The sequence below is a fragment of the Sarcophilus harrisii genome, chromosome 2 (assembly GCF_902635505.1).
Source record: "Sarcophilus harrisii chromosome 2, mSarHar1.11, whole genome shotgun sequence".
NCBI lineage: Eukaryota > Metazoa > Chordata > Mammalia > Dasyuromorphia > Dasyuridae > Sarcophilus > Sarcophilus harrisii.
This window is the reverse complement of record NC_045427.1, coordinates 279,004,580-279,028,424: the sequence shown is the minus strand read 5'-3', so window position 1 is coordinate 279,028,424 and position 23,845 is coordinate 279,004,580.

Below are 23,845 nucleotides of genomic sequence, written 5' to 3'. Positions count from 1 at the left end.
AGCTTGTGGATTCTGTCAGCAGAGGAGTGCTTTCTCCTTCTACCCTGTATGAAATTATCAAGGACATTCTCATAGATCTTCCATTCCCCCATGGATGAGCAACAATCTGTCTGTAAGACTGTAAATATGATTTATATTAAATAGAATGCCCACTTGCCAACAAAACAGTAGCAAAATATATTTAAGATAAAATTTGTATGTAGGAAAATGGGCAGCAGGTTTTTTATTTTAAATTATTTGCTAAGACATTCCTTTCCATTTTCTTTTTTCCTCAATAAGTAGAATGCTATATTTGTCCTTTGTAAAAGTTTTTGCTTTGTAGGGTTTTCCCTGCTTCTATCCATCTATATTTCTTATTCTTCACAATTGCAGACAAATCTACCTCTTTGAGAACTGTTTCATTAAAAAATTCCCCACAAAAAATAAATAAATAAAACCAAACTAAAAGGAAAAAAAAAAACACCAACAGGCCACACAGGGGTGCTCTCAACCTACTGCAGTAATGCAGATCAGTTTTGCAATGGATAGATGGAAATGCGGAAACCTGATGGGAGTGAGAATTCTTTCTGAGTAGGGCATTGATAAGTTTTCTTTTAAAATCTGTTTCCCAGCATTCATCATGCCAAAAGATGCATCCTTCATACATAGTTTAAAGTGATGAGTGGAGCAAATAGCACTACAGGGAAAAAAAAAAGCCTGTTGAGATTTGCCTGGTTTTCTCCATAAACCCCAAATAACCATCTATTCCTTTCATAAATGGCTTTTCCTCCCATGTTTTAATTAAATCCATATGACAATTTCTCCTTCCTTCTTGAATGGTTTGAAAATAAAATGAGTTTAGCAGTCTTTAGTATAGACATTTTTTATATAATTAATAGGCTCCAAAGCCATTCTAGCTGGCAGAGCTGTGCTATGTGACTCTCTTAGATAGCAAGGCAGAATATCCTATTATCAGTAAAATTTCTTTGGTCCAATTGGGCAATTCACTTTCTTCTTTTTAGGATCTCAGTTTGTTAGATTTTACCTATGAACTAGAGATAACAAGGGAATGACCTCAGTCAGATAATAAAATGAATTGTAAAGACAAATGAAAAAAAAAAAAAAAGCTGTAGATAATCACACTGTTTTTCCAGTCAAACAGCATTAGTGCCAGGGAATATTGAATGTTTCAAACATCTATCTTTTTCATGCTTGGCCTTAGTGATTGCTATTGCTTTTCTTGGGGATGATGATTCATATATAATTTATCCTTATATACAGTCATTAGTTATGAATAGCTCAGGTGCAGAATATCATTGCTTCCTTTTGACAGAACAGAAATGTTTGGAGATGGCTGTTGCCTAGTCATGTTCAGAGGCCGTTGTTGTAAATTTAGGTTGTAAGGTCTTGACATTCACAAAGGACTACTCTACCCTCCTGTGAGTCTATTGTTTATCTGTCTTCCTTCGTCGGGCTTAAGAATAAATAATACAGAGTTCTTTAAAGATTTGACTTAGTTGGAAATGTAAACTTCTCTTCACACTAAACAAGCTATATGACCTTGGGATGGTCCATTAATCATGCTGGACCTAAGGTTTCTTTTTTCTTTTTTTCATCCATAGAATGAGAGTCAGACTAAAGAATATCAAAGGTTTGTTTAGTTCTCATTTTATGTGATTCATCCCTACTTAAAATGTGGATATGAGATACAGGTGAATCATCCACATGGAGATACCAGTAAAAGTAAAATGTAGTTTGCACAGAATTATTACTGAGGATACTTTTCTTTAGTAGTTTTTCTTCCTTGTATGAAAAATTCAACAAACCCAGGTAAAATACCTACTATGTGCCAGAGGCTGTGCTCAGTATTGGGTACATAAAGAAAAAGATTGAAATGCACCCTCCAGGTTGTCTGAAGTTTTATTCAAAGTCCAAGTCATTAGAGAATTAAAAAAAAACATGTTTACATTAAAAAAAAAAAAAACTGTTCCACAATTCATGGCAATTAGTACAAGGTCATTTGCATATAAGAGTATTTGAAAAATCTTGCCATTGATAATTAATCCTTCTTTTTGAATCCTGCACAGAATACTCATGCTCCATGAGTTGGAAATACCTCTGCTGAGTAATGTCACCTTGTTTTCTGCCTCACTTGATGTTGATACTCAGGGGATCACTATGGTCTCAAGTCTCATAAAATGCTGAATGATTTAACATATGTATGGATAATACTTTGCTAGAGGCGAAGGTTTAGGACTGTTTTTGCTTGGGAGCATTTTTTTTTTTAAATAACCAACAAAATGTAGAAACTGTAATATGCTTTATCTCATACTTCTTATTCAGTCAGTTGTCTTTAAGGATGAAATATATTGTTTAAAATATTGAAAAGTCATTTCATTCCATTCCAGTATTTTCAGTAAAGATTCTATTGATGATTTCATTCTCCTCAATATCTTATAGTAGCAGTTTTCAAAGCGTGGTCCAGGAAATCATTTGCATTCACCTCTTCCCTTTCAGGGGCTGTGAGATCAAAACAATTCTTATAGTAATATCAAGGCTTTTTTTTCAGCGTGTTAAATTCCACTGATTTTTAAGAGGGTCAATGAATTCTGAGATAAAATTTTAAGAATCATTGTCAGAAGTAGATAAGGTAGGGCTATGAATCAATAGTAGCTGATGTATTCTACACCACTTTATAAAGTAAAATGTATTTTAAGAATTTTTTTTTTACATTTTTCGAATCCTCTTTTTGAGATAACTTAAAAATTGGTTTCTAAATACTTTTAAAGTTATAATGTCTTCAGATAGATTTAATCTGTTTATATGTGATTCAATTCTGACTGATCTTCCAAACTTCATCTTCACAGGTATAAATGACATTTTACTTACAAAATGTGTCAAGATGGTCGTGTACAAATTTAGCTTTTCCTATGTTGTTGATGATTCTAATTGACAACAGATACTCATGAAATCTGTTTTATTTAATATTGATTTGTTGTCCTTCTTCCAGTTTCAGGTACAAATGTTCTTGGTTTAATTTATTTTACCTTAATCTTAATCAAAATTCTACAAATTAAATTTTCTTTCAAATGTGCAAATTCCTTTGCAAATGAATTTCTCAATGAAATCTATATTTGCTTGAAATTGATTGATCCCCAAATCACTCAGGAAAAGTAAAACTTAAAAAAAAAAATTACTTTTGGCCATAATACAAAGTAGCCAACACACCGAGTGTGTGTGTGTGTGTGTGTGTGTGTGTGTGTGTGTGTATACACGTATATATATGGAGAGATTTATATGAACTGATGCCAAGTGAAATGAGCAGAACCAGGAGATCATTATATACTTCAACACGCTACTGTATGAGGATGTATTCTAATGGAAGTGGATTTCTTTGACAAAAAGAAGATCTAACTCAATTTCAATTGATCAGTGATGGACAGAAGCAGCTACACCCAAAGAAAGAACACAGGAATTGAATGTAAACTGTTTGCATTTTTGTTTTTCTTCCCGGGTTATTTTTACCTTCAGAATCCAATTCTCCCTGTGCAATAAGAGAACTGTTCGGTTCTGTACACATATATTGTATCTAGGATATACTGTGACCTATTTAACATGTATAGGACTGCTTGCCATCTGGGGGAGGGGGTGGAGGGAGGGAGGGTAAAAATTGGAACAGAAGTGAGTTCGACGGATAATGCTGTAAAAATTACCCTGGCATGGGTTCTATCAATAAAAAGTTATTTAAATTAAAAAAAAGGAAAAAAAAAAGATTGGAAAAAAAAGAGAGAAGAAAAATGGGGAAAGGAAATGAGATCTTTGCAAGACAGAATAGAAAAGGAAAAACAGAAATTATCTGCAGAAAACTCCTTTAAAATAGATTTGATGAAATGGAAAAAGCATATAATGCCTTACAAAATAGATATGAAAAAGATACCAATTTGTTGAAAAACAGAATTTGTGAAATGGAAAAAAATGTAATGAACAAAACAATTCAATTGGCCAAATACAAAAGGAGCTAAAAAAAGGTAACTGAAGAAAATAATACATTAACAATTAGAATTGAACAAATGGAAGTGAATGTCTCAATAAACCTTCAAGAAGCAGTGAAACAAAACCAAAAAAAAAAAAAGAAAAAAAAATAGAAGAAAATATGAAATAACCTCTTATGAAATAGATCTAAGAGACAATCTAAAGATTATTGCACTTCCTGCAAGCCATAATGAAAAAAAAAAGAACCTAGATATTATGTTACAGAAAATCATAAAGGAAAGAACTTAAGGATTCTATTAGCATTCTAAACAGATAATTTCTAGATAAATTTGCTTCTTTTTATCTTTTAAGTTTCCTTAAATGTTACTTTCCTCCATATACCCTATGATTCACCTACACTGGTCATCTTGTTCTTTGCACTGGCTGAATGCTTCTCATTTGTACATCTTAGTTTCCCTTCAAGTCTCAGCGTAAATGTTGTTTTTTTTGCATAAGACTTTAACTTCTTTTTCCTAGTTGTTAGTGATGGTTTCACTTTTGAGATTACTTTTCATGTATTTTGTATATGAATTATATGCACCTAATTAAAAGCCATCTCCAATCATCCTTATTTATATATTGCCACTAGACCTAAATGAAAGAGAGAGGCTAGTGATTTAGCATAACCTTCCCTCACTAAAATCCAATTAATTTGCATGTCATGACATCACTTCCCTGATGTCTTAGTTTTCTTTGAGAATGAAGTGAAATCTACTTCTGTGAGTAGTAGTAGGAGCTGCTCCACTAGGACCTGACTGAAACTGGCCAGTTGGACAATATGGCTCCTTATCCCTCCTTCCCTCTCTCCTTCCTTTCTTTCCTCCCTTCCTCCTTCCTTTCTTCCTTCTTTCCTTCCTTCCTTCTTTCTTTCCCTCCCTCCTACATTTCTTCCTTTTTTCTTTTTTCTTTTTCATTCCCTTCTCTCCATGCACATAAGATATCATACTCTTACCTGTGGGTGCTCTGCCCAAAGGAATGTAAATTTTGATTACTGAAGCCTCTTGGAGTTTACAAGCTAATTTTATTTCTTAAAGATCATTCCTACACCTAAATCATTCCGGTTCTCCTTGATTGGCTCACACTAAGTAATAGGCCAAGTTCTACTTTGTCATTATTTGGGTCCAGATTGACTCAGAATGAATGTAAATAGTAATTGTTTCTGTTTTGCCCAGAAACTCTGAGGGGCTTCCCCTCTCAGACTGATATTTTTTGACTCCATAAAAGAAATAATTCTTTTTATTCTCTGCCTCATTTCTTTTGATTTTGCTTCAGTTTAAAAAGGCCAAGGTTTTGCTCTGCATTGGGGCCATCTCCAGTGATCCTGATCTATATCTTGTCATCTGAGTCAGATGCCTCTGGTTGAGAAAGTGAGACTGGTAACTTTGCAACTACCCCCTCCACCCTCCCACATAAATCTAATTACTTTCTGTGTTTTGACATCATCTCCCTGATGTGTTGATCCTCTTCCAGAATGAAGGACAAACAAAAACAGCAACATGTACCTAATTATTCACATATTATCCCATCAGATTATGACTTCTTTGAAGGAAGGCCTTTTCTGTTTTTTTTTTTTTTTTAACCTCTCAACAATTAGCATAGTGAATAGTAAAAAGCAAAAGTTTAATAAATACGTGTTGGTTGGTGAACTGATCTGTTTGTATTTACTCAGCCAGGAATTCCCTCTACTTGATAATCCCTGTTTAATGCCTTTCTCAAGAATAGTAATAACAGGTAATTTAGTGGGATGTATAGCTTATTAACTGTTTTATTGCTATATGAAAACCCTACATAAAACAAGTACTGGCCCTTCTGGGGTTCTATAGCCTCTTTTATAGATAATTGGGAGAAAGATTAAGGTATTCAGATATTTTGTGGGGGAAAACTATATTTTGTTAACAATCTTATGTATAGATGAAATTCATAAAAATACTTAACCATTTTCTTTTCTTCCTGGTTTGGTAACAAGTTCTTGATAGAAAAAAAAAGGTATTGTCTTTCATAGAGTCCATGAAGTCAATTAATCAAGAATAGTAATTACAAGAAACATGGTTTAAGATTTATATAAGTTGATGGACTTTTGGGGGTGGAGCAAAGATGTTGGAGTGAAGCTAGGAAGCTGCTAGAGCTCTCCTAGTTTTCCTCAAAAATCACATGAAACAAAATCTATGAACATAGTCTGATGGAATAAAACCATTATCCAGCTCAAGATAGATTGGAAATAACTTCAAGAAAGGTCAATTTCATTGGGGTGTCCAGCTCAGACAGACTCTAGGAAAGCCAGTGAGAGGGTCTTAATCACAGCAAATCAACAACTGAGACCCTTTCTCCTAGCTCAGTAGAGGAACAGAGCAGAAGGGCAGCCTACAGTCTCAGCTCACAAGGCAGACTATGAGAAACCAGGATGTTTCCTAAAAAAGAACAGGCAAAATTACATCCTGCAAACACGAGGGACCTTTGTACTCAAAACCAAGTTTCAGAGCTGCACAGGAAGCTTGGGACAGTGCCCCCTTTACCTCAGGAGCAGAGCTAAACCATTAAAAAATAAAAAATGAGGAAATAACAAGTGAAAAGTATAGAAAATAAGCAAAAAGAGAAGAGAACCTTGACTATAGAAAGTTACTATGGTCACAGTAAGACCAAAACACCAACTTGTACAAAGACAAAATGTCCACAGAGGAAATCTCAAAGAGTGATATAAATTGGTCTCAAGCCTAAAGAGGAAATACTCATAAAATATTTTAAACAGCAAATAAGAGAGGTATGAGAAAAGATATGTGAGGTATGCAAGAGAGAGTCACCAGCTTGTAAAAGGGAGATAATTCCTTAAAAAATGCAATTGATCAAATACAAAAAAAAAAAAAAATCCACTGAAAAAAAGCAACATCTTTATTTTATTTATTTTTTTATTATAATAACTTTTTATTGACAGAACCCATGCCAGGGTAATTTTTTACATCATCCCTTGCACTCACTTCTGTTCTGATTTTCCTCCTCTCTCCCTCCACCCCTCCCCTAGATGGCAAGCAGTCCTATATATGTTGAATATGTCACAGTATATCCTAGATACAATATATGTGTGCAGAACCAAACAGTTCTCTTGTTGCACAGGGAAAATTGGATTCAGAAGGTAAAAATAACCCGGGAAGAAAAACAAAAATGCAAACAGTTTACATTCATTTATGTTCAGTGTTCTTTCTTTGGGTGTAGCTGCTTCTGTCCATCATTGCTCAATTGAAACTGAATTAAGTCTCTTTGTCAAAGAAATCCACTTCCATCAGAATACATCTTCATACAGTATCGTTGTTGACGTATATAATGATCTCCTGGTTCTACTCATTTCACTTAGCATCATTTCATGTAAATCTCTCCAAGCCTCTCTGTATTCATCCTGCTGGTCATTTCTTACAGAACGATAATATTCCATAACATTCATATACCACAATTTACTCAATCATTCTCCATTCATCCATTCCTTTTCCAGTTTCTAGCCACTACAAACTGGGATGCCACAAACATTTTGGCACATACAGGTCCCTTTCCCTTCTTTAGTATCTCCTTGGGGTATAAGCCCAGTAGTAGCACTGCTGGGTCAAAAGGGAAAGCAACATCTTTAAAAGTAGAATTAACCAAATGGAAAAAGAGACATAAAAGCTAACTTAAGAAAATCACACATTAAAAACTAGAACAGGGTAAAAGGAAGTTAATGACTCTATGAGAAATGAAGAATCAGTCAAACCAAAAAAAAAAAAAAGGAAAAAAAATGGAAGAAAATGTGAAATACCTCATTAGAAAACTAGCCAACCTGGAAAATAGGTCCAGATGAGTATTTTAAACACTCTTTAAAACTTATTCATCTATCTGAATGCCATGACCAAAAAACAAGCCTAGATATCATTCTACAAGAGATCATCAAAGAAAACTGTCCCAATATTTTAGAAACAGAGGGGAAAACACTCATTGAAAGAATCCTTCAGAAAGAGATCCCACAAGGAAAACCCCAAGGAATGTTGTTGCAAAACTCTAAAATTACAGTCTCAAGGGGGAAAAAAATGCAACAATCTGCCAAACAAAAAACAATTCAACTATCAAGGAGTCAGGATTACCTGGGATCTGGCAGCATCTACAATAAAGAATTGGAGGGCCTGGAATACCATATTCTGGAAGGCAAAGGATCTGGGGTTACAATAAAAATTAACTACCCAGTGAAACTGAGCATCATCTTTCAGAGGAGGTGATGGATTTTTCAATGAAGTAAGAGACTTTTAGTCATTTCTATTGAAAAAAAAAAAAACAGAACTAAACAAAAAATTTAATCTACAAATACAGGACTCAAGAAAAGATAGAAAGATAAACAGGGTGAAAATATATAATATTTAAAGATTAAATTGTTTACATCTCTAGATGGCAAAGTGATAACAGGATAACAGAAGAGGAAATGAATAACTTAAACAATAGCATTTTAGAAAAAGAAATTGAACAAGTTATTAATGAACTCCCTAAGAAAAATCTCCAGGACCAGATGGATCTGAATTCTACCAAACATTTAAACAACAATTAATTCCAATACTATGTAAATTATTTGGAAAAGTAGGTGAAGAAGGAGTCCTGTCAAATTCTTCTATGACACCAATATGGTACTGATACCTAAACCAGAAGAGCCAAAACAGAGAAAAAAAAATTATAGACCAATCTCCCTAATGAATATTGATGCAAAATTTTAAATGAAATATAAGCAAGGAGATTACAGCAGTTTATCAGCATAATAATACACTATGACAAAGTGGGATTTATACTAGCAATGCAAGATTGGTTCAATATCAGGAAAACTATTCCCATAATTGACCATATAATAATAAAACCAATAGAAATTGTATGATAATCTCAATAGTTGCCAAAAAAGCTTTTGAAAAAATACAGCACCCATTCTAGTTAAAAACATTAGAGAACATATGGATAAAGGGAGCTTTCCTTAAAGTAATAAGCAGTATCTATTCTAAAACTAACAATAAGAATTATTTGTAATGGAGAGAAGCTGGATGCATTCCCAATAAGATTAGAGGTGAAACAAGGATGCCCATTATCACCACTATTATTCAACACTGTAGTAGAAATGTTGACTTTAGCAATGAGAAAGGAAAAAAGAAATTGAAGGAATTAAAATAGTCAATGGAGAAACAAAACTATCACCCTTTGTAGATGATATGATGATAAAGATGATGATAAAGAATTCTAGAAAATCATCCAAAAAACCTACTGGAAATAATTAAGACCTGTAGCAAAGTTACAGGATATAAAATAAACTCACCCAAATTATCAGCATTTCTATATATTACTGACAAAGCTCATCAGTAAGAGATAGAAAGAGAAAATCCATTTAAAATTAGTGTAGACAAAATAAAACACTTGAGAATCTATCTGCCAAGATAAAGCCAGGAAAGAACTATATGAACACAATTATAAAACACTTCTCACACAAATAAAGGCAAATCTAAATAATTAGAAAATATCCATTACTCATGAGTAGACTGAGCTAATAAAATAGAAATGAAAAATCAACTTGTTCAATGCCATACCAATTAAACTGTCAAAACTTCATTTTATAGAACTAGAAAAAAATAATAAAATTCATCTAGAAGAGCAAAAGATCAAGAATATCAAGGTAATGAAAAAAAAAATACAAAGGTTGGTGACCTAGCACTATCAAACCTAAAATTGTATTATAAAGGCAGCAGTCATCAAAAATGGGAAAACTGGGGTGTAAGATGAAAGTCTAAGTCAAGTTTCTGACCTACTATTTTCTACTTTGCCCAGCAACTTTTGCCAAAAAATGAGTTCATATTCCAGAAGCTGGAGTTGAGGGATTTATTAAATACTAGATTGCTATAAGGCCTTGATTATTTTGTTGTGTGTAGACCTTAGTGTTTTCAAATATACAGATATTTATGACACAATTCAAATATCCTAGTAATTGACTGAATTTTCTACACTTTGTCTAAATATGCTTATAACATGTAGATAGAAGTGTGGAGACTCTTCATTTTATATCTCCAAAATTCATTCTCACTCTCTGTCTGACTAAAAATCTGTCTTTCTTTCTCCATCTCTCTCTATCTCTGTCTCTGTTTCCTTCTCTTTGTCCTTCCCCCCAAATTGAAAAAAACAAAAAAAAAAAAACAAAATAGAAAATAAAAACAGATCCTGTACTCTAAATCCATCATTTCTCTGTGTTGAAGTGCATGATATGTTTTATCTTTGGTGCGCTGCAATTAAATTATGAATAGTCTTTGTATTGATCATAATTCTTATAGCCTTCAAAATATTTTATTCTTAAAGTCTTATTATACAAATAGTTTTCCTGGTTTTGCTCATTTCACTCTTCATCAATTCATAAGCATACTCAAAATTATTCATTTTTATTATATTGATGTACAGCATAAATTTTTTTTTACTTTATTCTATGTCACTTAAAAATCATCTATTTCCTCGGTTATCAAAACACAATAGTATTCTATCACATTCATAAATTACAACTTATTAATCTTGGTTCAATTTATGGGCATCTTTTTTTTATTTTCTAGGGTAATTGTTTTAGTTTTACTTTGCTTTATTATGCTGTTGTTTTTTGCTTCCCCCCCCCAATAAAAGTTCTACTATAAATGTTTTTTGTAAAAAGACCTTTTCTTGTTTTTTGATCGTTTGGAGGAATAAATATAGAAGTCATCTAGTTAGGTCATTGGGCATGCATTGTTTAATAACTTTTTGTATATGATTCCAAATTAATTTCTGGAAATATCTATCTACAGATGCATAACAGTTCATTAATGTTTCTATTTTACAACCCTTCTAATCTTTGTCATTTTCATTTTGTTTAAAATTGTGAATCTAATGAGTGTTAGATGTAATTTCAAAGTTGATTTAATTTGCATTTCTCTAATTAATATTGATTTGGAGGATATTTTCATATGTCTATAGATAGTCTTGATTTCTTCCTTGGAGAACTACCTGTTTGCATCATTAGACAATTGATCAGTTGGGCAAAAATTCTTACTCTTATAAATGTGAATCAGAAATGAGATCTTTATCAGAAAAAATCTTGCTGAAAAGTTTTTAATCAGTTATATTATTTCCCTTTAAATTTTAATATTATTGAATTTCATAAAAAAATTTAATTTTACATAATTAAAATTATCCCTTTTATCTTCTATGATTTTCTCTATCCCTTGTTTCATCATAGACTTCTATAGATCTGTTAGGTAATTTTACTCATGTTTCATTAATTTGTTTATAATGAAACCTTTTATATTTAGGTTAGGTATACATTTGTTGCTTATTTTAATATAAGGTATGAGGTATTGGACTAAATCTAATTTTTTCCATATTGCTAATCAACTTTCCCAGCAATTTTTGTCAAATGAATTCTTATCCAAGCAGCTGAATATTTGTCTTTATTGCATAGTAGATACACTAATATCTGGATGTTGTGTACCTAATTTCTTCCCCTGATTCATTACTGCTCTGCCTTCCCCACCCCTACCCCCTTTCCCCTGATACTCCTTATTTTTTGAATGACTGCACTGCAGTGTAGTTTGAGATCTGGCACAGGTAGACACCCTTATGTATGCTTTCAGTTCATTATTTCCCTTGGGATATTTTACTTTTTGCTTTCATATTTTTTTCTTCATCTGTTTTTATAAAAAATTAAAAAAAAACTTTTGGTAGTTTGATTGCCATAACATTTGATAAATTAATTTAACTAGTATTGTCATTCTTATTATATTGACTCATTTCACTCATGAGAACTGGTATTTTTCCAATTATTTAGGCCTTTATTTCTGTAAACAGTGGTTATCATTTTACTTACACAGTTTTGTGTTTCTTGGTAGGTAGGCTCTCAAGTATTTTATACATTGTATAGTTACTTCAAATGTAATTTTTCTTCCCAACTCTTTCTCCTAGATTTTACTAATATTAAATGGAACCTGTATGGATTTGTTTTATAAACAGCAAATGTGTTAATGCTTTTGTTTCAATTAATCTTTTGTTGACTCTTTATGGTTCTTTACATCATTGTATCATTTTCAAAAAGTGAAAACTTTGCTCTTTTTTATACATGTTTATTCCCTCTTTTTTTTCTTGTATTATTTTTACAGTAAGAATTTCTAGTACTAAGTCAAAGAAAAGTGATGACAATGGGCATCTTTTTTTTTTTCAATCACTGATTTTATTGGAAAGGATTTTAGCTTATTTGTTGCTCATAATAGTATCTTTTAGTTTTAGATATATATTGTTTGTTGTTGTAGTTTATCTTTGGTTCTTGAAGAAGACCATGTCATCAAAGAGATGATGTCATGACATGCAAGTGAATTGAATTTAAGTGAGGGACAACTGTGCAAGGACATCTTATTTTAAGGAAAGAAGTATTTGTTATTTTGTTATTTTTCCTTTAATAAAAATTGGTATTTTATTTTATCAAAAACTTTTTTTTGCATTTATGCACACAATAATATGTTTTCTGTTCATGGTTAAACAAGCATATTGTTTTCCTAATATTAAATCATCCCTATATTCCTGGTAGAAATATAAATTGATTATAATTTATAATATTTACAAGTAGATTTAACTTCTTTGCATCAAGGTTATCAAGATATTTATCAATGGTCTTTTCTAATTAGCAATTTAAAAACATCTTATTTCTTTCTCATCAAGATAATATGTTCCCACTAAACACAAGTATTTGATAAGTATCCACATAATGACTTTTGTTTCCATACTAGGGAAGTTATTAACCAAGGGGCAAGGTTCCTTTTTATCTCCTTAGATGTCTTTATATATTCTTCAATAATTTGTTATCTAATAGGTTAAGAGAAAGCAAATTACTCAAGCCAGACCAAAAAAAAAAAAAATAAAGCTATCTTTAAAAAATTGAAATAATGCCTCTTCTTCACAGTTTACTTAATTTCTTCCTTTTCTGAGTCCTAAAATTAGATTGCTTTTAGCCACTTGTTGCTTTGTAAGTTTTCAATAAATCATACTATTGCTTTCTGAACTGAAGTTCTTCTCACTATCAGTTTTTTTCTTTCAGTTTTTCTCAATTCAAAACTACATTTTAAAAAAGAATTGCTTTTTAATAAGAAATACAAAAATGTCAAAATTTATTCTCATATTTAGAGTTTAGGTAATTAATATAGAGTATAGAACTTTTTTTTAAGTAGAAGTAATCTAGTGTAGTGCCATGTAGTGCCATGACTACACCACTCTCTTTTTTTGCAACAATTTTTATTTATTTTGAGATTGTTTTAGTGAGTCATAATTTTATTTCCTTTTAAGGAAGGGTCTAATTTTTGAAACTTCTTCCTGGTTTGACAGAGATGATCTGGATGACATAGAATTCAGTATGGAGTCCTCTGTCTTTGAAATTTTTAGTGAAATGTCATCATTTTGAATGTTTGGAGAATATTATATAAAGATAATATTCATATTCTTTGAGACAGAATTTTAAAATTTAGCACCATCACATCTTCTAAACTAGGTCTCACAAATATATAGATACTGTTAAGCATGTGAGCCTCTATGTGTGCATGAAAATTAATAGTTTATCAATATCACTTGGTAAATAATGTATACTATCCAAGATATAGTGCTGGTAGATTTTAGAACCATTTTAAGGAAAAAAAATCATGATTCACCATATTGGCAGTTAAATCCCATCAAATAGTCTAACAGCTGACCCTTGTTTATGGCTATAGTTTCAGCTGGTTAGAAATTATATTACCTATATAAAATAAGGCAGAAGGATAGAAGCTTTTAGGTGTTCAGATTTCTGATTAGTTTAATCACACAACAATTTTAGCTCTCCTCACCAATGTGGATATGTATGGTTATATTGTTGTGCAATAAGCAACTTCTACACTACTGCACCAAGATCCATTAGAGAAAATGATTACATCAACATGCATCATTTGGTATAACAGAAATGAAGGCATCGTACTAGAACATTTCCTTACAATCAATGTTTCTCAATTTGCCTCGACATTTACTTTCAATAAATGTCTAGCTTTACCTTGACATTTATCTAATAATAGTGGACTATTATCCTGTGACAGTGTTCTACTTCATTGGCATTATCTTTTATATGTATATTTTGGAAAAGATGTATAATAATGAGGAACATATTAAAAAGAGACAAAAAAGTTAAATGAAGAAGCCAGATAAATGAAGATGATATTAAGATTATTGTTCAGGCTAAATAAAAAGCATAAATAAAGATAAAATATAAATAAATACAGGTTTTGAAAATTAGTGTAATTTTTCTGAGTAATACTCTTTCAAAAATTCAGTTACTTAAGCTAAGCCTCTCTTTTTTACTTCCTCATTTAAAATTTCTTTTCTTTCTTTCTTTCTTTTTCTTTCCTTCCTCCTCCCTCCCTTCTTTTTTTCCTTCCTTCCTCTCTCCTTTCCTCTCTCCCTCCCTCCCTTCTTCTCTCCCTCCCTCTCTCTCTCGAGCTTCTTCTTCTTCTTCTTCTTTGTCTTTTTTTTAAACATTTTACCTAGGTCCTATATTTCTTTACTTCTTTCAATCTCAAGTTTAATGGAAATAAGTTAAACAGGGTAGATGGGACAACTCAGCAATTCACTTTTCATTAGAACAAAACCAAACATTTTTTCTATGTTCCTGATTATCCTTAGCTTAAGTAACTGGATGCATTCCTATTGCCAAATACATCTACAGAATTATTCATATTCATAGTTTCTAAACATATTATCAACAGTTGAAGTACATAGGGCAACCTATTGAAAAATTGCATATTAATTATAGGCAGAGACCCAATTTGGCATGAAATCTACAGAGTGTATGCTTAATGTCTATATTACAGAGTAGAACAGAATAATGTACTTGTTCCTATTTTATATTTGGTCTTTAAATCAGCAACAGATCAATTTAGACAATAATACTGAAGCTAATGACCTTGATAAATCCTTAAAGAGACTCACCTAATAGCCCACTAGTAAAATTCATCAGCTAAATATATTTTTCTCCACACTTTTTTTGGAGGGTGAGAGGTTGACTGATTCACACCTGTAATTTAATTGATTTAGATCTCTTCACCAATGCAGATCATTAATTTCTGAGCTAAATAAATACTACATCATAATTTTAAAGCTTTATGTACCTGACCAACTAACTAGAAAGATCATTCTTATCTAAGACATACAATGCCAGGTTTTTCAAAAGCACAATTAGATCCCCATTTTGGTGTAAGTGTTTATAATCTAATCAGTCATTTGTTTCCTTGGCTGAATGATGTTATTAGGATGTAGGAAAAAAGCCAGTTATGGCCATATGGTATAGACTTGGCATCAGAATACCTGGGCTCTAGTATTAACAGCATTTTCTAGATTCTAAAAAGTCACTTAATATATTATATTATATGTAATATTATATATATATGTATACACATACATTTATTATATATATACTACATATATGGACACACACATATTCATATAGACATATACATATATATATATGTTAGAGAAAAACAGAGAGACAAAGAGACAGATATGAAGAGTATAAAAAGAATAAATGCAGGGTAATTAAATGCAGAACAATTTTTGGGGAAGTATAATAGCAAATAGTAAACAGAAGCTAATACTTGAGCTATGTCTTGAAGGAGGGAAGTCATTTTATGAAACAGGTGAAAAGAATACATTCCATGCATAGAGAATAAACAATGCAAATACAGAGATGGTAGAAGGAATGTCATATTGACATTGAAAGATCAGTTTGGCTGAATCTCAGAATATAAAAGGAAAAGTAAGACCAATGAAACTAGAAAAATATGTCAGAAGAAAATTGTGTGAGACTTTAAAAAAACTAAACAAAGGAGTTTACATTTCCTATAGAAAATAGGAAAGCACTGTAGTTTTTGAGTAGAGAATCATTGCTTAAAGAAAATCCTTTTGGCAGCATTGTGCAAGATAATCTAAATTATGGACATACTTGAGGCAAGGAGAATAGTGAAAATTATCATATTAATCTAGACAAGAGGTGATAAAGATCGAAACTAAGGTGGTAGAGTAGAGTTGAGAGTAGAGAGTGAGTAGAGAGAAATGCTATATATGAATAATGTTTCGCAGATTAAATGTCAAGATTTGCCAACTCATTCAATGTGTTGGGACAGGGGAAGTGAAGAAGCAAGGGCAATGCCAAAGTCACACACTTGAGAGAATTGAAGAATTGCAATGCCTTTAAAAGATATAAGGAAGTTTGCAAGATGGATGGGTTTGGGGGGAAAAATAAATTTTTACTATATTGAAATGACCATTGTGCAATTAGCAGAGAGACTATAGTTGGTTATATCAGCCTGGGAATTATCAATGTTGTGATGATAATTAATCTCATGAAAGCTAATGAAATTTTAGAGTATATATAGAAAAGGGCTCCTACCCTTCCCAGTTAGGGAATATGAATGATATGAATGATGATTCAGCAAAGTTGATAAAGGAGTGGAAAGATAGGAGCACAATACGGAGAATATTGAAAGCCCATAGGGGAAAGAATATCCAGAAAATCAACAAATAGCTAAAACATTTAGACTTGTATTTGACATCAGATCAGGTGATTTAAGGATTCTTGGTAACTTTAGAGAAAAACTTCTTAAGTCAAGGATGAAATGAGAGGCCAGATTGCACAGGGGTTAAGGGGGGATTGAAAAGTTTGGGGATATAATTTCCGAGAGAAGATGAAAGGAATGGAATTATAGCCACATAGGGAGATGTTATTTTTGGCAAGGAGAACCACTTTTTTTATTTTTAGAGACTTGAGGGAACAAGAGAAGAAAACTGGGGATAATGTCAAAGGGTTTTGAGATGATTTGTAGATGAAGCCAAAACTTGATCAGAAAATCTTGTCATAAATTTTGGAATCATGACAGAAATCAGTCTTTAACTTTTTACTGGTGGGAAATCTATCACTCATTGGGTAATCCAAAGAAAATTCTTCCTTAATCAGAAAGATTACTGTCCATTTGTAAATATGCATTATTATTATATCAGGAATGTTTTTAATGAAATGTACTCCGAATTGACAACACAAGATTTATTGGTTGGATAGTGTCCTTCCAGTGATCAATGGGTCATATCATCTTATGTAATCATTGAGTACCCAAAATTATAGAGTTCATTATTGGCTTTCTTCAGAAGTGCTAAAAATGGGCCTGAAAAAACTGTGCAAGTGTTAAGTACTGGGAAGGAATTTAAAGAAGAGACTGTTCTACATAATTCAGTGGACAGGGATAAATCTCAGTCTCACTTATTAACCTGCTTCTTTTCCCCCTTACTGTGAGGTCTTCATGTATTTTTTAATAGGGGCATTTAGTATGTGATTGGACTGGAAGAAAAATTGAAGCTAATAAGTAAGGGAAGACTGTTTTTTTTTTTTTTTAATGGAGGTGCCACTTGTCCTTTTTGTAGTCTTAGATGTTTGCCCTGTGCTTTCCTATGACAAATCCTTTAAAATAGTTATTAATACTTTCAAATAATTTAAAAAAGAACTCAAGAGCTTGAAATGGAATTATTTCCTTCATAAAGAATAGGATTTCTAGGCCCATTAATGGCCTTGCTATTAATAAATTATTGCAATAGGGTCTAATAACACTGAATTCCAATGTGACAAGAGCAAATTTTCATTTAAAGAAAGAACATACATTATGATCAGAGACAGGGTTCTTGAATTGAAGATCACCACTTCATTAAAATAAAAAATAATGAAGATGATATTTGGAAAGAAAAACATGTCAGATGGATGAATGACATGAAGTGTAGAATAAATTATTTCTTTCCTCCAGTTTTTTTTTCTTTTTTTTGCTAACTAGCCTTGCTCCAGAGGATTTCATATGCCAAATTTTACCCCTTAAACCATGCACAACAGCTTGTTAAGTTAGATGTGCTGGCATCAACACAGGCCACTTGGCGGTCTTTGATTTGAAGCCCTAAAGTTGGAATCAAATAAATACCAAAACCACAAGCCTTAATGATAAGTGACAGACAGTAACCACAATGCCAAGCTGCAGTTCACTTAAGAGATCCCACTGGCCTCAGAAACCAAAGGCAAAAACACCAACTGGTTTCTGACTGTTAGCCTAGACCTGCCAAGGATTTGTGTTCACCCCTGTTTCAATTTTGCTGACTATATGCCTCCTAAAGGAGTCCGAGCAGTGACTGTATATTTCTGGATTTCTCTTATGAGCTCCAAGGGTGGTTTCAGGGAGCCCCTCTGCCCACACTTCAGGACTTTGGGTAGTTCCAGGGGTCCTCAGTAATAAATTAGGACTCTAAGTTCAGTCTAGGTTCAGACCTGATTTGTCAGGGAAGTAATATTTATTTTAAACTTTTCACATTCATTCTTGCTAGCCACTTTTAGATTTGTTATTATAGTACAAAAATGAAAGAATGATGACTTCCTTTCCTCTGTATCACATACTCTTCTCAAGTTGAATGACATATCAATTTAAAAAGATAGGTTAAGGCCAGATAATTATCATCCTGAAATCTAGGCTCTTGTGTTTAGACTTAACATGGCTAAGGGTAAGCCTGGCATGGAGAAAATACTCTGGACATTAAAGGCAGAAATGCTCATTAAAAGAAGAGGGGGGAGAAAATTATCTTTCCTTCACCTTGTTTTTGTTCTAGTGCCTGTTCCTTTCATTTATATGGGAGAGAAAAAGGTTCTGGAATTGAGAAGCTGAAAAACTACAACTCCCAGAGCCCTATGTGGTCTGAAAAAGCAGACTATGAAACAGAGGGAGAATATGAGAATGATCTCCATTCCTTCCTCCTGCTCCCCCAAAAAAGATTAAGTTAAAGATGATGAGGTTTTGATGTTATAGTAAAATGCTAAAGTAAATGTAAAATTGAGGCCATGCCCTATTATCCCTTTATGAGGTGGTAATCTCTTTCTCTGATAAAATTAGAGCAACCTCACAAATAAACAAAAGTCAGACACTTCTTTAGAGGGTTTAAATAGTGAATTTCTGCCAAAATCTGAGAATTTAAAGGAATTCAATCTTGGGAATAATTTATGGAAAAGACTCATGTAGGAAGGAGGAAAGGAATTTCTCTTTTCTACATTTACAATATGACTTCTACTATAATTTACCCAATGAGAGATTCCACCTAGAAGCTGGAGAGTACAATAGTTTGAGGGAGTGTAATAGGCACATTCAAAAGTACAAAATAATATACTTCTTTGGGTTACACATACAGAAGGGTGAATCCTTGAAAGATGAATCATCTTCAAGAAATAGGATACCTAATAGTACAGAATAATGCCAGTTACAGACTCAGGAAAGAGCTAGCTCTGTCTATTGCGAATTGAGCTGTAGAGAAGAGTAGATATTGAAGCCCCAAGTCAATAGCCTACCTCACAGAGATGATGTACTCAAGGAGAGCTCCCAGTTCCTATGGGAGGAAGACAATGTTACTCTTCAAACTTATTTTTGATATCAATCATTTGTTTAAAAACTTCTTTTTGAAACAGAAAACATACCTTTGTATAGCTAGACAGAGTTGAGAATACCTGAATTCAAATCCATACTTAGATATTAACTATATGACTGTGCTCCATGGCAAGTCACTTGACTTGTGAATGTTTTAAATTTCTTCAACTATAAAATGAATATAATAATGGCACTTTCTTTACAAGTTTGTTGTGAGGCAATAGCAAAATTTTTTTTTAATAAAGTGCTTACTACAACAGCAGTATATAGTAGACATTTAATAAATATTAATTTTTTTCTTCTTTTTCTGGTCTTTACCATTGTCCAAATTCTGAACTGGTATAGTCTCTATGTGAAAGCATGAAGCAGAATTTGAAATCTTCATTTTGCCGGATGTCAATACTTCTCTCCAATGCAAAAGCAGAAGTTGAGAAAACTGCAACCTTATCTAACTTTCATTATTTCCCTTTAGGAACACCATTGTTAAGGTACACAGATCCTTAACCTGGAGTCCCATGAACTTATTTAATTAATATTTTTGATAACTACTTAAATATAATTTATTTTCTTTGTAATCCTTTATACTGAATGAAATTAAAATATTATTCTGAGAATTGAGCCACAGTGCTTGCCAGACAGCTAAAGAGGTCCATGACATACAAAAAGTTAAAAAAAAAACTCCTGGTTTATGGGAAAAGAGATACTTATGAGACCTTACAGGTGAAAGGTGCTAAAGTTATCATTGATGAGACATCCTCAAGTAGCTGTCTGATCTGCCAGCTCAAATTGAATAGAAAAATGGTAGAGTTTCCTTTCCTTTTCACACTCATTCCCTATATCATTAGCTTCCATTAAGGCTAGACAAGAACTCTCTAGATCCAAACTTTCGGGGATGACCCTTTCTTCTAATAATTAATTTTCATCTTGTATTTTCTTGCTCTGCAAATACCATATAATACCAAAGTCTATACATCTCTGTCTATTATCCATTCACATAGTTTTAACCTTTATTCAAGACTCCACCCATGTATTTTGCATATGTTAAATGCCCATTACATACTAGCAACACATTCATTTTCATGGTAATACTAAATCACTCAAACTCATAATTAAAGGAAGTAAGGGCCATATAATTTCTATTTGCTTACATTGTACTTGATTGTGAAAAAATATTTAAAAGCTTGATTTTTATCAATTACAAACATAAATAGAATCTGAGAACAAGAAAAGACCTTACAAGTATTTATTTTGTCACTTATCTGAGGGAGAAAGAAAGTAATTGGATAAGGTTATATGGTTAGATTAGAAATTGAAAGCCTGACATCATCATCACCATTATTGTTATCATCATCGTTAACATAATGATCATCATAATAGTTATATGGTTATATAGTCACATAAATAGCAAGAGTCTGAGTTAGGAACCCGTTCAGATATTTCTAATACAAAGTCCAGCATTTTATTAAATGAATCTAAGTCTCTTCACTTCCATTTTCAGTGTTCTGAATATTTCATGATTTTTCATGAACTTTCTGTGATTCTGATCATTACTATTTAGGATAGCCTATTGACTGGAACAGAAATAGTATGGGAAATATGAATATACTCACATATACACTTATAAACACAAATGTATGCATATACACTATATATATCAACATATAACATGAATGTGATATATATGTGCATATACATATGTGTGAGTCCATTTATGTATACATACACACAAATCTACTGGTAAGGAAAATATCCTTAACGGGGTTTCTTTCATTCTAATCTTTCTAGTTTGTGTTTAGAATTATTTTTTACTTTGAAATAACTCCATTTTTGTCCTTTGTTCTTTAAACTCTTCCTTTTTTTTTTTTTCCTTTGATTCTTCTTCTAAAAACATTATGTTGTTTTAGGAATTGTTCTAGTATGGTATCAAGGGAAACTTTTGTGGTCAAATTTCTTGTACTATCTTCACTTTCCCAAGCAAATTTTGATTTACTTTCCTTTATTGCAAAGTATTTGGCCATTCTCTATCATTTCTTCAAATGCTTCCCTGTTTTTCTTTTGTAAGACTGTTTTTGTCTGCCTCCCAGTATCCTTTCTGGAAATGTAATTAGTGGGAATCCTTTCCTTTTTGAAAGACCAGAGTTGTTTGTCCCCTTCCCTACCTTTTACTGAAGACTATTCTTTATTCTTTCATATGCCAGGGTTGGAAAATGTTTGTCTCCTGAGAGAGTCAGATTAGTCATTTGGAATACTGCTCTAGGGAGATTCCAAGAGGTTACTATGGTATAGAGTATTCTTGACCTTAACTGGTTCTACATTTTTGGGTTGCATCATTCTTTCATCAATTGTCTCCCAGGATTGATGTGAAAGGATCTAGGCAGGACTTCCCAGGACACTGTGCAAGACGTGTTCCCTGGGAAAATTAAATAGTCGAGTCTTTTTTTTTTTTTTAATCATTCTTTCTCTTGTGCTATATTAATTGCTAATGTCTTCCACTTCCTTTTTCTTGGTCCTCCAATTTCTTCCAAAATCTCCTCTTTTTGTTCTTCTAAGGGCTTCCTTGTAATCTGATCCTCGGGACTCAATTCACATTGCTAATACAGCTCTTACATACTTGACTAAAGTACAAGGCCTGTAGTAAGGAAGACTTATCTGGCCTTAAAGACTAAATGTGTAACACTGGGCAAGACACTTAACCCTGTTTGACTCAGTTTCTTCATCTGTAAAATGAGCTGGAGAAGGAAATGAAAAACCACTTCAGTATCTTTGACAATAAAACTCCTAATGGGATCTAATGAAGATCATGAAAATGACTGAATAAAAATAAATAATACGTTTAATTACAAAATAGGATCAACTAAATATGAATTGGAGTGAGTATAAAAGGATAAAGGCCACAAAGCACAGGATGTGGGAGTGAGGAGGATAGAAACAGCAGAGTTCATTCCAGGGTTTATAACCTTTTTTTTTTTTTTGGTGGAAGAGTACCCTGGTACCCAAAATTAATTAAAACTAACTTTCCCCAAATTGTAGGTAGTCTATAGGGATTGATGTGAAAGCTAGAAATGACAGACTGATGAGTTGGTTGCTAGTATTTTGTTTTCTTGAAAAACTTCTTTATAGAGAATTTTTTTTCACTCCTCTTTGGTGAGCAGTGGGCTTTTTATATATATTGCTTGGTGCTGTAGAAAGTAGCCATCTCCTACAAATCATTTAACTTTCCCAGGATTTACAAAGATCGTTTATACACATCCCATTAATTTTAAGAGAAGGGGGAAATCACTAAAGTATTAGAAAATAATGCTCTGCTTTGCATCAAACATCCTCTTTCAATCTTGTATATTTACTTAGAAATCTTCTCTTCTTTTTTTTTTTGTACTAAGGTCAAGTTCAACCTAAAGTTCACATTGTTGAATGATCTGAAATAGTGTCTTAATGATTATAGTGTTACTTTATCCTCCTAACTGCCTTATATTTTGGATAATTTTAATTAAGTACAAAGCAGTGAGTCCTTTCTTCTTTGCATGTTTTCTCTTTCTAGATAAACTCACACAGCTGGTATTTACTTAGCTTTCCTTTTTTAGCTTCAGAAATATTTAGGCATGTTTACCAAGCAGGAATCTGGAGTTAGTGTATATATACATACACATTGGCACCTCTCTCTGTCTGTCTCTCTTTCCCCCTCCTTTGTTTTCTTCTCCTTCTCTCCTGCTCCCCCATTTCCTCTCTCCTTCTGTCCCTGTTCTTCTCCCTCCCTCCAGTCCCTGGCAAAAAAAAATACCTTTAATTTGATACTTATTGCTATCTGATTAATAAAGCCAAGCACTTGCAAATCATTCTATGCATTCTAGGCTTCTCCTTCCACTGTTACTTTTGGAGGTAATGTTCAGGAAGCATGAAAGTTTAAGAAGATGTGATCATGAAATCAGATGCTTGATTAGCTCTATAAACTCTTTAGTTTCTATGGAAATAAGATTAAGCAAAACTTTAATTATCTGGTACTAAAGCTTAAAATGATTTATATTAAATTAAATGTAGTAAATTTATATTAAATTAAATGCCTCTGGTCTGATAAGAGTATCATCTTGCGTGTCATTTCATTGTCATGACTGCTCTGTTCTATTCTGCTTTATAGGCCCTTCATGTAAAATACATGAGATAGGACTCAATCAGTTAAGAGGCATATACATTTATATATGGTATATAAATGCACATAATAAAGCATTTTTCTTCATTGGAAAAATTTGCTACCAGCAATATCTCTCTTTGGGGATTTTGAGAACTGTACAGGACCTTAAAATAATGAAATTCTGATTTTCTTATTAGTATTTTATTATATG